Source organism: Lissotriton vulgaris, chromosome 9 (assembly GCF_964263255.1).
Source record: "Lissotriton vulgaris chromosome 9, aLisVul1.2, whole genome shotgun sequence".
Classification (NCBI taxonomy): domain Eukaryota; kingdom Metazoa; phylum Chordata; class Amphibia; order Caudata; family Salamandridae; genus Lissotriton; species Lissotriton vulgaris.
The window spans coordinates 779,760,924-779,773,478 of record NC_141697.1 but is presented as its reverse complement, the minus strand read 5'-3'; the positions used below and the strand labels follow the sequence as shown (position 1 = coordinate 779,773,478).

Sequence of the window (12,555 nt, the reverse complement as noted above, 5' to 3'; positions counted from 1 at the left end):
GATGGCCGGGCTTCCCTAGAAGTCCTGCTGATGGGGCATTTGCCTCCCCGATCCCAGCAAGGGCTCCAGGAGGTCGGGCACGTTCGGGCCATGGGTCCCCTGAGCCTCGCGTTCCACACAGGTTCCCAGAAAGAGGGTAGCCTTCCTCCAGATTACTAGGGACAAGGTACTCTGGGACCCCTCTCGGGCTGGCGGTTCTTTGCCGGGGACCAGATGGGCTATGCCCAGACCACACCTCCCCTCCATCCAGGGGCTCCCTCCTCCAGCCCACGGCATAGCAAATTGCCTTGGGGATGGGCTCCATGGGTCCTTGGCATTCCTCCCCCGGGCTAGAGAGCTCCGGTGTTCCCCCCTGTGCCTGAGGCCGAGCCGGGATCTCCGAGCCCCCAGGAATTAGAGACCCCGAGCCCTGCATGGGCAGGCGGAAGCCCTATCGCGAAGGCTGGGGGCGGGCAGATGGTAGTCCTTTCTTTTCGGTCCTGGCCATCTGGTCGCACCTTCCCCTCGCCCATCTGGTCGTACGCAATGCTTTCCTATGGAGCGACCAGATGGCCGGGCTTCCCTGGAAGTCCTGATGAGGGGCCATTTGCCCCCCGGATCCCAGCCAGGGCTCCAGGAGGTCGGGTGTGCCCGCCCTAGGGTCCCCTCTGTTTTGCGGTCTGCACAGGTTACAAGAAAGAGGGGTAGTCTTCCTCCGGATTACTAGGGACAAGGTACTCTGGGACCCCTCTTGGCCTAGCGGTCCTCAGCCAGCAGCTGGATGCGCCAGGATGCCGCCCCAGCCCTGGGTCTGTCCCTGGGCCTGCTGTGTGGCAGGCTGCCCTGGATGGGGTCTGGTGGGCCCGGGGAGCCCCCCAATGGGCTTGGTCCAGGGGCACGGGGAGGGCAGCCTCTCCACCCTAGGCTCCATCCTCGCTCCTGCTGCGTGGCAGGATGCTCGAACGAGGTCCCGTGGGTCCGGGAAGGCTTCCCCTTCGCCTCTGGGCCTGGGTTGCCTGGCCTCGTCCAGGGGCCCGGCTGGGCCCGTCTCGGGTACTCCAGCCCTGGGCCCTGTCTCCCGGCCTGTTGCCGCGCCAAAGGCCCAGGATGGGGTTCCATCATGCCTGGGGAGCTTCCCTTTGCTTGGCTGGGTTCAGGGCCTCCCTACGGCCTCGGGGAGGGAGGCCTCCCCACCCTGGGCTCCGTCCTCAGTCCTGCTGCGTGGCAGGTTGCCTGGGATGGTGTCCGTTGGGCAGGTGAGTCTTCCGCTGCGCCTCCGGGCCTGGGAGCCTCGCCTGGGTCTGGGGGCCTGTTGAGCCTGGGGTCGGGTGCTCCGGCCCTGGGCCCCATCCCCCAGCACCCAGCCTGCCGCACTGTCTAAGGCCCAGGTCGGTGTTCCGTTGTGCCTGGGGAGCCCTGAGGAGGGCAGCTTCCCCATCCCGGGCTCTGTCCTCTGTTCCGCCACATGACAGGGTGCCAGGGACAGGGTCTGGAGTGCCCAGGGAGCTTCCCCTGCACCTCTGGGCCTGGGAGCCCTGGCTCGGTCCAGGGGCCCTTCTGGGCCCTGGGTCGGGTGCTCGGGCCCCGTCCCCCAGCCTGCCACTCTGCCAAAGGCCTGGGACGGGTTCTGTTGTGGCTGGGGAGCCTCCCCTTGCTTGGCTAGGTTCAGGAGCTCTGGCTGGGGCCCCTGCGGGCCCCGGGGAGGGCAGCCCCCCATCCTGGGCTCTGTCCTTGGTCCTGCTGCATGGCAGGGTGCCCGGGATGGTGTCCGGAGTGCCCGGGGAGGCTTCCCCTGCGCCTCTGGGCCTGGAAGCCCCGGCTGGGTCCAGGGGCCCGCCGGGCCCCGGGTCGGGTGCTCCGGCCCTGGGCCCAGTACCCCGGGCTGCTGCTTCACCAAGGGCCCAGGACAGGGGTCCGTCGTGCCCATGCAGGCCTCCCCTGCTTGTCAAGGTGTACGTGGGCCCTGGGTCAGAGGGCCTGTCGGGTCCCCCTCGCAGCCTCCATGGCTGGGGCCCAGGTGGGGGCTTGGGCCTTCGGTCCCCCATGCCCCAGCGCCCACTCACTCTTTCGTTAGGGCACAGTGTGAACAGATGGCCTCCCTTTCATGCCCGGCCATCTGGTCGCACCTTTTCCCTCTGCCATCTGGTCGTACCTTTCCCCTCGGCCATCTGGTCGCACCTTTCCCCTCGGCCATCTGGTCGCACCTATCTCTTCGGCCTTATGGTCGCATTCAATGCTTTTCTATGGGGTGACCAGATGGCCCGGCTTCCCTGAAAGTCCTGATGAGGTGCCATTTTCCTCCCCGATCCCAGCGAGGGCTCCAGGAGGTCGGGTACTTTTGCGTCTTGGGTCCCCTCTGTCACCTCGTGTGCACGGATTACAAGAAAGGGGGGCAATATTCCTCTGGATTACTAGGGAGAGGGTCAGTCAGACCTCTGTGAGGTCCGACGATTCTGAAACAGGGGAAGGCAGAACATGGGCCTGCCAGCCGGGACCCCCAGGGTCCCAGGTACGCACCTTCCTCTCAGCCCCTTCCCGATGGTCCTTTTTCTCCGAGTTTACTCAGGCAGACCTCTGTGAGGTCTGATGATGCTGAGACAGGGTAAGGCAGACCCCAGGCCCACCCGCTGTGGCCTCCAGGGGCCCGGGTATACACCTGCTCTCAGCCCCTTCCAGATTGTCCTTTTTCTCTGAGTTTGCTCAGCCAGACCTCCGTGAGGTCTGGTGATGCTGAGACGGGGTCAGGCAGCACCCGGGGCCCCCAGGGGCATGGGTACGTGCCTGCCTCTCAGCCCCTTCCCAATGGGCCTTTCTTCCGAGTCTGCTTGCCCAGGAGCAGGCAGGGATGCAAAGCTGGCATCCCCCGTGAAGGGCCTCCTGCCAGGGGTTGGCCCCAGCTGTGCACCGATCGATTGGGCACTCTCGGTCCATTTAGGGATGGACTGCTTGGCCAGCCTCTGCTGTTGTTTCAAGCAAAGAGCTTCCACCCCGTATGGACCGTTTGACTGAGGGAGGGCCGTTCACCATACCCAGCAGAGCGAAGGTCGAGCGGCTCCTGCAGCTCGTGCCTCCCAGTGGTCCGACCCAAGTGAAAGGGGTCGGGTGGCCCCAGGCCCTCAGATGCAACTTCCCAGCAGGTCCGAAGGCCCCGCGCGCCACGCCGTCACCCCTCTCTGCCCAGCACATTTCGACAGCAGCTCGGAACAACCATTCCGAGGCGTGCCGCCGCCGCCAGGCTCTGGCACCCCTGCGTCTTCACTCAGGCTGCGCCTTGGCCTGGCTCTCCCTCCTGGGGGAGACGGCCAGGCCTGCCGGTGCCCATGCGACCGCACCTCTCCACACCCCTCCAGCGAGCCCTCCCGCCCAGCCGGGCAGGCTCCTTCTCCTGGCAGGGTCCAGAGAGATGGAGGGGTGCGTGAAGGTTGCCGGTCGGGGAGATGGGCACGCGGCTCCCACCCAGTCATCAGGTGCAGCTACCTGGTGGATCTTGTCAGTAGCATATGCTTGTCTCAAAGATTAAGCCATGCATGTGTAAGTAAACACGGCCAGTACAGTGAAACTGCGAATGGCTCATTAAATCAGTTATGGTTCTTTGATCGCTCCATCTGTTACTTGGAGTACTGTGGTAATTCTAGAGCTAATACATGCCGACGAGCGCTAACCTCCCGGGATGTGTGCATTTATCAGACCAAGACCAATCCGGGCTCGCCTTGCCACTTTGTTGACTCTAGATTAGGGGTCTCCAACCTTTCCTCTAACAAGAGCTACTTATATTCAATGAAAATTATCCTGAGTTACTAATATTAATAATGTTGTTATACTGACCGCCCCACCCTCAGGCAAGTTTACATTAGTGGGAGACTTATGTACAACTACAGGGGTGATCCCACTTGCTGAGCTGCAGAACACATATGTATTGGCCCCCACAGAGCCCTTTCGCTACCTACAAATCCGACACGCCCATATGGTAGCACTTCACTCCGATGAAGCCCTGCCAGAATCATCTCCCCTGGAAGAGAGATTATTAGAGTAACTTATCCAGCTAGGCAACCTCACTAACTTATCGTAAACTTATAAATAACTCCCCAGGCACTCTGGCCCAGCTCAGGGACCATTGGAACACAGATCTAGAAGACCTGCACCAGGAGAACTGGGTAGATGCCCTTTCCTCCCTGAATGAGGTCGCTATACGACTTTGTTTTCATTTAATACAATAAACAATATTGCACAGAGTGTACGTCTCCTGCACTACATGGGTCAAAATGGGCAGACAGGCATGGAGTGTCTAAGGAAATGTGGTCAACCAGAAACCTTCTTTCACATTTTGTGGGAATGCCCAAACAACCGTAAATACTGGAACGAGGTTTTAACATGCATCAGCGAAGTTACCAGCACCACTATAGGACAATCAGCCAAACTATGCCTCCTCAATATCTGGGAAGCCACACCTAACACGAGCGGACCAACCATGGGTAATGTTGGGCTTAATAGTGACTAAACACAATATTGCAAAAAAATAGGGGGGCGATGGAGATTTAATCCCTGCACGACTGGAAAAAAGACATCGACTGGTGCATGGAGCATGGTGGTGGAACGATCGGTGTATGAGAGCAGGGGGTGCCCCAGAAAATGGGAGACGGTCTGGGGCAGATGGAATACATGTACAGGAAACCCTTGTATGGCCCGATAACAGCGACAACTGATACGACTTTATAGATCCTACATTCTCATAAAACAAGGAGGGATGGCTATATTGCCCTACTCACTTAGAAGTGTTAATGATGTTTACAATAGACTTTTGCACCATAGGCCTTTGCATCTAAACTGTGAAAGTTAGAACTTACTAACACATGAGATATCAGTTACTGCCGATTGTATACAGATCAATGCTTATATTGCCGCAAACAATGTCATGTGATTTTCACCCTTATGTTAATAAAAATAATTACAATAACAATAAAAAAATTACATTAGTGGCCAGTCTATGCAATATTACCAGCAGTGACCACCTCATTGCATCAAAGAGTGTTACTAGCAACATTGTAAAAAAGGCTTTGTCAATTTGGAATGCCTTTACATAGGCACAGTTGCAAAGTTCCGAGCACCAAGTTAATAATATTAGTAACAAGTCTTCCTAACACCGCATCAAAATCACGCAAATATACACTTAAAATATATTTTGCAAATTCAACCATTTCTCCAAACATCATCTTATGAGTTCTAAAATACACACATTTCCCTCTTGAATATGCACTTTCAGCAAAGCAAAAGCCTCTAATTTAGTAGACTGGGCTGGACACAGGAGAGCTACTCACAGGTAACTGGAGAGCTACCAGTAGCTCACGAGCTACTCATTGGAGAAGCCTGCTCTAGATAACCTTGGGCCGATCGCACGTCCCTGTGGCAGTGACGATACATCGGGATGTCTGCCCTATCAACTTTTGATGGTACTTTCTGTGCCTACCATGGCTACCACGGGTAATGGAGAATCGGGGTTCGATTCCGGAGAGGGAGCCTGAGAAACGGCTACCACATCCAAGGAAGGCAACAGGTGCGCAAATTACCCGACTCCGGAGGTAGTGACAAAAAATAAGAATACAGGACTCTTTCGAGGCCCTGTAATTGGAATGACTACACTTTAAATCCTTTAACGAGGATCCATTGGAGGGCAAGTCTCGTGCCAGAAGCTGCGGTAATTCCCGCTCCAATAGCGTAACTTAAAGTTGCTGCAGTTAAAAAGCTCGTAGTTGGATCTTGGGATCGAGCTGACAGCCGGCCGCAAGGCGAGCTACCGCCTCTCCCAGCCCCTGCCTCTCGGCGCCCCCTTGATGCTCTTGACTGAGTGTCCTGGGGGTCCAAAGCGTTTACTTTAAAAAAACTAGAGTGTTCAAAGCAGGCCGGTCGCCTGAATACTTCAGCTAGGAATAATGGAATAGGACTCCAGTTCTATTGGCTTTCGGAACTGGGGCCATGATTAAGAGGGATGGCCGGGGGCATTCGTAATGTGCCGCTAGAGGTGAAATTCATGGACCGGTGCAAGATGAACCAAAGCGAAAGCATTTGCCAAGAATATTTTTATTATTCAAGAACAAAAGTCGGAGGTTCGAAGACAATGAGATACCGTCGTAGTTCCGACCATAAACGATGCCGACCAGCGATCTGACGGCGTTATTCCCATCACCTGCCGAGCAGCTTCCGGGAAACCAAAGTCTTTGGGTTCCGCGGGGAGTATGGTTGCAAAGCTGAAACTTAAAGGAATTGACGGAAAGGCACCACCAGAAGTGGAGCCTGCGGCTTAATTCGACTCAACACGGGAAACCTCTCCCGGCCCGGACACGGACAGGATTGACAGATTGATTGCTCTTTCTCGATTCTGTGGTTGGTGGTGCATGGCCGTTCTTAGTTGGTGGAGCGATTTGTCTGGTTAATTCCAATAACGAACAAGACTTCTCCATGCTAACTAGTTACGCGACCCCCAGCGGTCGGCGTCAAACTTAGAGGGACAAGTGGCGTTCAGGTCTGTGATGACCTTAGATGTACGGGGATGCACGCACGCTACACTGAACGGAATAGCGTGTGTCTACCCTTCGCCGACAGGTGCGAGTACCCCGCTGAACCCCGTTCATGATAGGGATTGGGGATTGCAATTATTTCCCATGAACGAGAAATTCCCAGTAAGTGCAGGTCATAAGCTTGCGTTGATTAAGTCACTGCCCTTTGTACACACCGCCAGTCGCAAATACCGATTGGACAGTTTAGTGAGGTCCTCGGATCGGCCCCGCCGGGGTCGGCAACGGCTCTGACGGAGCTCAGAGAAGACGATCAAACTTGACTATCTAGAGGAAGTAAAAGTCGTAACAAGGTGTCCGTAGGTGAACCTGCGGAAGGATCTTTAACGGCGGAGCGGCCTGAGCGACTGACGACGCCAGCCTAAAGCCCTCGGCTGCCTCCTGTAAGCACACACCGTAGGCACAGGGCCCAGCCCTGCCCTGGCGCGCCCCGACTGGTGGAGCGGTCCACGGCCGCATGGGGCACTTGGGTGAGGACCAGGACTTAGGAGGGCCTCTTCCCTCTGGGAGTGCCAGACTGACGTGTTAGGGACCAGGGATGGGGGGCAGCCGCCGTCCCCTGTCCCTCTCCGAGACGGAACCCAAGTCCACCCGGCACAACATCCCCTTGGGTGGGGGAAACCGAATGGCAGTGCATCCTCGGGTTGGTACCATCCCTCCCTTGGAAGGCCCTGGTGCCGGCTGGGCCCTCCCACACTTGAGTCTGGCCCGACTGGGTTCCGGGCGACCGAGGAGCAGCCCTTCTCACGTAGCAGGGCGGCCTAAAAGAGAAGGGGCCGAGGGCCTGTGAGGGGACCCTGGCTCCTCTCGGAGGGAGGCGTGCGGGATGGGAGCTGCCTGGCTCTACCCCTTTTGGCACCTACGTCCCGGGCGAGGTTGGTGGTGGGCTGATTGCCAGCCCGCCAGCATAGCTCGGGCTGCCCGGTGGCGGACGGCTGACGTGCAGGTGGAGCGACCCTTCCTCGGTGCCAGGTACCCGGTACGACCTGGTTCCGTGTGGCCGGTCCGAGGGGTTTAAAGACTCGCGTAGTCCCCCCTGGTTACTCTGGAAGGGACCGGGGCTGCCTGCTCCTGTCACACTGGGAGCCCACTTCCTTCCTTGCCCGCGGGTGGGTGGGTGGGGGGTGCTCCTGGCCGAGCGCCATGCAATGCTTTTTTTCTCCCAACAGTGCAGTCTGACTCCTAGAGGGGTAGCCTTGAATGGTGCACGGGCCGTCTTGCTGCGCGGGCAGTTGACTGACAGTGTCACCTTCCTCTCGCCTCTCCTGCACCCGCAGGTAGGCAAACGTTTTTGAAAAGTTGCCTGCGACTCTTGGCGGTAGATCACTCGGCTGGCTCGTCAATGAAGAATGCAGCTAGCTGTAAGAATTAGTGTGAAATGCAGGACACATTGATCATCAACACTTTGAACGCACCTTGCGGCCCCGGGTTCCACCCGGGGCTACGCCTGTCTGAGAGTCGCTCGATCATCAATCGCCCCGGGGCTTCCCCAGGATGCGGCTGGGGCCGTCACAGGGTAAGCTCCGCTTCCCCTTTGTCGTCCCACAAGGTCAGACCCCCGATTGCTCGTGGCAGGGTCCCTTGCCGGGTCCTGCCACTGAGGTACGCCGCTGGCGTGCCTGGCCCCCGAGAAAGGGGTTCCGCGACTGGTCCGCCCCTTGGACCTGTCCCAGGGTGCCTGGCTGCGTGCCATACGTGGCTGCCTGTGGTGTCCCACCGGCTGCCCACGCGCAAGCACCTCAGGGGCCCACCTCCTCCTTCCCAGGGAGGCTGAAACCCCTCCAGATCCGATCCGGGGAAAGAGGGCGGGTGTTGCCGGGACACCAGGCCCCTGCTCCGGCAGGGGTCTTGGCCTTTACGGCAACCCCCTTTGACGCTCTGGCGTCATTCTTGAGACTACGACCTTAGATCAGACGTGGCGACCTGATTAATTTAAGCATATTACTAAGCGGAGGAAAAGAAACTAACCAGGATTCCCCCAGTAACGGCGAGTGAAGAGGGAAGAACCCAGAGCTGAATCCCCGCCCGGCGTACAGAAGACTGACTCCCCGGCGTCGCTCAGGGGGCCCAAGTCCTTCTGATCGAGGCTCACCCCGGGGATGGTGTTAGTGTGGTAGCGGCCCCCCAGCACTGCAGTGTGCTAGAGTGTACCGCAGTAAGGCCTGCAATAGAACAGGATACACTCAGAGGCACTAAGACAGGCAGAGGATATAGCATAAGGAGAGAATCATTCAAAGGTAGAAGGGAGAATAATTCCTAGCTTTAAATTATATTCAATTTTCATGGATTGTTTTAGGAATATGGTGGAAGTAGCAGGATATTGAGATAGGGTTAATTTAACCCACAACTGAAGGAAATGTTTCAAACAGTTTTCTGAGAGCATAACACTAACCCAAAAACTAACAATATGGAACCGTCGACTGGGGCGGACTGTTCTCAGTGTGCCCGAACGCATTGCACCGCTGGACGGGGAGGCCCACGCCAAGCGCCAGGGGTCTGCGGTGATGTCAGTTACCCACCGACCCATCTTGAAACACGGACCAAGGAGTCTAACAGGTGCGCGAGTCGGAGGGCCGAACGAAACCCTGTGGCGCAATGAAGGTGAGGGCCGGCTGAGGTGGGATCCCGCCGCACTTCCAGCAGCGGGCGCACCACCGGCTTGTCTCGCCCGCTCTGACGGGGAGGTGGAGCATGAGAATGCGTGATAGGACCTGAAAGATGGTGAACTATGCCTGGGCATGGCCAAGCCAGAGGAACCTCTGGTCGAGGTCCGTAGCGGTACTGACGTGCAAATCGGTCGTCCGACCTGGGTATAGGGGCGAAAGACTAATCGAACCATCTAGTAGCTGGTTCCCTCCGAAGTTTCCCTCAGGATAGCTGGCGCTCGGAGCCCCTAGTTTTATGTGGCACAGCGAATGATTAGTGGTCTTGGGGCCGCAACGCTCTTAACCTATTCTCAAACTTTAAATGGGTAAGAAGCCCGGCTCGCTGGCGTGGAGCCGGGCATGGAATGCAAATGCCTAGTGGGACACTTTTGGTAAGCAGAACTGGCGCTGCAAAATGAACCAAACGCCGGGTTAAGGCGCCTAATTTCGACGCTCATCAGACCCCAGAAAAGGTATTGGTTGATATAGACAGCAGGACGGTGGCCATGGAAGTCGGAATCCGCTAAGCAGTGTGTAACAACTCACCTGCCGAATCAACTAGCCCTGAAAATGATTGGCGCTGGAGAGTCGGGCCCATACCCGGCCGTCACCGCGCTGAGAGCTGCGAGGGCTAAGCAGCGACGAGTAGGAGGGCCATTGCAGTGAGCACAGAAGCCTGGGGCAAGGGCCCGGGTGGAGCCAGCTGCAGGAGCAGATCTTGGTGGTAGTGACGTAAATAATTAATTTACTCTCTTAATTTCTATGCAGGTAAGTACTTAATCAATAATAACTCAGATCGGATGAAAAAAGACAGAGTCCGTGGTGTGAGAGTTCTAAGGGGTTTTATTCCTTAAAAAGGAATGGTCATGGCCAAGATATCATGTTCTGACCACCACACAGGGTGTCAGAAGGGATAGATGAGCGCGCTACATTTTATTAACAGTACATAGCTTATATACTTATTTCATTCCATAAGTAACAGTGCAAGAGGCGTAACAGCTGAGAGTAGACAAGATAACAGTATTACACGTGGTACATGTGCGTAATCAAGAGGCGTGAACTAGAGGTGTGTTCTGGAAACGTCACTGATAGGTGTCACAAAGGGGTGGCACTAACAGAAAATGTGGCAATGTCAGCAGAAATCGGAAGCTTGGATGCGTGCGCAGCTGGATGACGTGTAATTGGAGGGGTGCAGGGGACTTGACATTTACACTGACGGAAAGAGACAGAAGTCTGGCATGTCAGATCAACATGTGCTTCTATCATATCTGATATCTGATGTTTAGGAACTAAGCTATCTGGGCAGAAAGGTCTCTAGAGCAGAAGCTATTCTATACTTGCTGTGAGTGCGTGTATAAGCGCCTGAGTGTCTGTATGAGAAGCGTGGGGGCATGGGGCCTTCCATGGAAGCATGGCAACAGAAGCTATGAATTACTTGCATAGAGACAGGTCGGCCCTTTAGCCCTGTAGCTGAGGAAGGATGTTTACTGAAGCTAGCAGGCTGGAATGTATTTTCGGGGAGGGAAACAGATAACTCGAAGGTTATAGTCAATCTTGGCAGGCAGCAGGCTGAGCTGAGCACGGAGGGCCGCGCTAGAAGTAAGTCAGAGTTCACGGGTACGGGGGCTGCCTGGGCAGAGATTTCTCGGAGTCAGAAGCCAGAAAAGTGGCTCGGTGGCAGAGATTCAGGGCCTACTTCAGCCAGAGCTGAAAAACGTAGGAGTATACTACAAAAAGACGTTGGCATAGCATACTTAGGAACGGACCATTCAACCCATTCATGGTGGGTCTGAAAGAGGACATGTTAACGGTGGACGCAAATGTATTTGCGTCTTCATAGCTGACACAGGAGGGAAGTTACATGCACTTTAACTCGTACATGGAGTCGGTGGGGTACTCGCTAGGGAACACAACTTGACCATAAAATTTATATTACCTCATTCCCTCCTTGTTCCCTACGGACCCTTCATGATATATCGATCCTCATAAATCGATCGGTTTGTTCTTGTAACATTATATGTTCATCTTTCTTTCTTTGACTGTTTGAGAGACAACTGGAATGTTCAATGCACGAGGTGGCACACAGTCCACATATCGCTGGCCCACACTGTAGGCACAGGCAGCAGCTGAATACTATAACGAGGCCAAATGCCTAGGAATGATAAGATCTTCCATCCCCAAGCTGTTAACGTAGTCCAGAACCAACCGGACCAAGTCCAGGTGCCTGGATTCTGATGTATCTGATTTGCAATTTTATGCAGACGGGTAATAGCTTGATAGACAGATGGTGCGTTTTGGGGGATGAAAACACAGCAACTTGACCCGATGACCTTACAGGCTCCACCTCTATCTGCCAAGATGACGTCAATTACAAGACGATTTTGAAGGACAACAACCCGCATAGCATATTGCTCCTCTGTTAGGTTACCTAAGGCGGAGGCAGTTTCATGTACTACTGCTTCAAGTGTTCTGGTTAATCTGCGTATTAATTTACTGTTTTGGACAGGTCCTAGAAAGAAAAAGAATCCTTTATTGAAATCAGTGTACTGTTCCCATGCCGTTTCTGTGTAGTCGACAAGTGGAATGTCTCTTTTGGGTCTATTCTGTACTAGGTTCGTATTTCTATGATAATCAGGGGGAGCTAGAAAAACAGGTGGCAGAAGGAATGCAATATAACAGGTACCATCCCAATCTGGAGGCAAACATATGTATGCGGTATGACCACAAACAAAATAGGAATGGCTGATAGCTTTAAAGGACGATTTACCATGGTCACTGAATTCGACCACAGTAGTGCATTTACTATGACCTACGTGTACTGAACCTTTCTTGCTAACACATAGTTCACCTGTGACTGGTAATACTAACATATGGGGCAGAACTGGAGCAGCTTCGGATTCAACAGTAAGTATCATAAGGCTAATTGTGTAATTACCTAATCCATATACTTCATTCTCTAGATCAGTTCCTATTCGAGTGGGAAGTCCCTCTTTATCAGGATAACAGATGTTGAGCAGGACTAAGTTCAAGTTTCCCCAAACCCAGCCCCCATCGAAAACAGCAATATCAGGATCTAAGGAATTAATTATTTTAAACCATGCCCCACAGGAGCCATTGTGAGTGAACGGGTACGGAAAGAGGGGCAGAGCTCCCTTGTAATTCTGGTAGGGAGGGAGTCGGCCACATATCCAGCAGTCTGTAGCATTGTTTGTCTGATGGGAGTGGTGTAACATACTAATGAATGTATTGTTGCGCAGCGCAAGTCTGTAAGAGAGTTCATGTGCAGGAAGTTCACTAAAAGTGTGTTCAGCAGAGACATTGTAAACAGATTGTTCACGCCTGAAAATAGGCCAATATATAGG

At 54.8% G+C, this 12,555-nt stretch overlaps 1 non-coding gene and 2 pseudogenes across 1 annotated transcript; all 3 read left to right on the top strand.

Annotated features, from left to right (window-relative positions):
- The first annotated feature begins 3,453 nt into the window (after window positions 1-3,453).
- LOC147692243 (18S ribosomal RNA) lies at window positions 3,454-6,874 on the top strand (annotated as a pseudogene).
- A 981-nt stretch (window positions 6,875-7,855) lies between these two features.
- On the top strand, window positions 7,856-8,009 carry LOC147692242 (5.8S ribosomal RNA). The gene has a single exon (XR_015300225.1). It is a non-coding gene; the product is annotated as a 5.8S ribosomal RNA (ribosomal RNA).
- Window positions 8,010-8,447: 438 nt separating this feature from the next.
- Window positions 8,448-9,967, top strand: LOC147692241 (28S ribosomal RNA; annotated as a pseudogene).
- Window positions 9,968-12,555: the final 2,588 nt, after the last annotated feature.